Source organism: Phalangium opilio, unplaced genomic scaffold (assembly GCF_054372755.1).
Source record: "Phalangium opilio isolate 3A_F unplaced genomic scaffold, DU_Popi_V2 ptg000077l_1, whole genome shotgun sequence".
NCBI classification, from domain to species: Eukaryota; Metazoa; Arthropoda; class Arachnida; order Opiliones; family Phalangiidae; genus Phalangium; species Phalangium opilio.
The window spans coordinates 9,536,432-9,538,034 of record NW_028324185.1 but is presented as its reverse complement, the minus strand read 5'-3'; positions in this window follow the sequence as shown (position 1 = coordinate 9,538,034).

Genomic DNA, 1,603 nt, shown 5'->3' with positions numbered 1-1,603 from the left:
CTTAAATTAGCTATTTAATTAAAATCGGACTGATTTGCTTCACAAATGCTATTTGGAAGGACAAGGCCACGAACTTTACGAATCAAGAAATACTAACACTAGAGTCAATTCTGTTATTAGTTGTGCCTGCCAATATGCCTATTGCCTTACATTAATATGCCTCAAAGCTAGAAAGGAGACTTGTCAATGGGTTTAAGAGAAAAGGAAAGCGCCGGAGGCCCCATTGTGTGAGAGACTCACTGAGAGGACGTGTCACGTGGGGTTACAGGTGAAAAATGAATTTCGTACGAAGCTTCTGAAGACAAACAACGTTAAAGTCCGCTTTGAAATTGGAGCCCTACCACTTACCAGACTCAAGTTTTCCAACTCCGAGATTTCCATTGCCTCCCAACTCCGCAATTATAATTATCATTATTCCCATTGCCTCCCAACTCCGCACACGAAAACTTCCACTGCCACCCAACTCCAATTTTATCTCAGAAAAACATTTCCAACTCCTGGAGTTCCCATCGCTTAAACGCGGAACCCAGCGGGTTTCGGAGTTCTTCCACGGAGTTGCAGCTCTCTAACCCTGATGTCTTAAATATGAAACTGGTCCCGGGACCAGTGACCCTTCCCCTATTTATTTTTCTACTGGTCCCAGGACTTGTGGTCGTTCTCTCTTCTAAAAAAATCTCTCTCGGCTTAGGGTTGTATACACAGCTGGACTCCTGGAGTCGAAATTTATGTTAAAATGAAAATGATTAAAGAGGTCCCCATATCAATATTTAATAAAAGTAGGAATTAATAAACTAGTCATTGGGACCAGTGACCCTCCCGTTTTGAATAAAAAAAGTGGTCCAAGCTATTAATAAACTGGTTTTTGACCTGTAAACCTGTCTTATTTCCTAGCCTGATCTTCACCGCAACTGTATGGCTTTGCAAAATAGCGCATCCCAACAAAAAAATGTACTGTGGAAGGCAACGATAAAAAACAAGCAAGCTCGGACGCTATCTTGAGGGGAGAGAGCGACCGTTTTCCTGAGGGGAGAGAGCGACCGTTTTCCTGAGGGGAGAGAGCGACCGTTTTCCTGAGGGGAGAGAGCGACCGTTTTCCTGAGGGGAGAGAGCGACCGTTTTCCTGAGGGGAGAGAGCGACCGTTTTCCTGAGGGGAGAGAGCGACCGTTTTCCTGAGGGGAGAGAGCGACCGTTTTCCTGAGGGGAGAGAGCGACCGTTTTTTCCGAGGAGAGAGCACGGCTATTGTAAAGAAGGGGAGCGAGTCTATTATAAAGAGGGGGAGCGAGTCTATTATAAAGAGGGGGATCGAGGCTTTTATAAGGAGAGGGAGCGAAGCTTTTATAAGGAGAGGGAGCGAAGCTTTCATAAGGAGAGGGAGCGAGGCTTTTATAAGGAGAGGGAGCGAGGCTTTTATATGGAGAGGGAGCGAGGGTATTATAAGGAAGGAGAGCGAGGCTTTTATAAGGAGAGGGAGCGAGGTTTAAAGAGAGGGAGCGAGGGTATTATAAGGAGGGAGAGCGAGGTTTACAAAGAGAGGGAAGGTTTTGAAGGGAGGGAGTGAGGTTTAAAGAGAGGGAGCGAGTTTTAGGCTAAGCACATAGTGG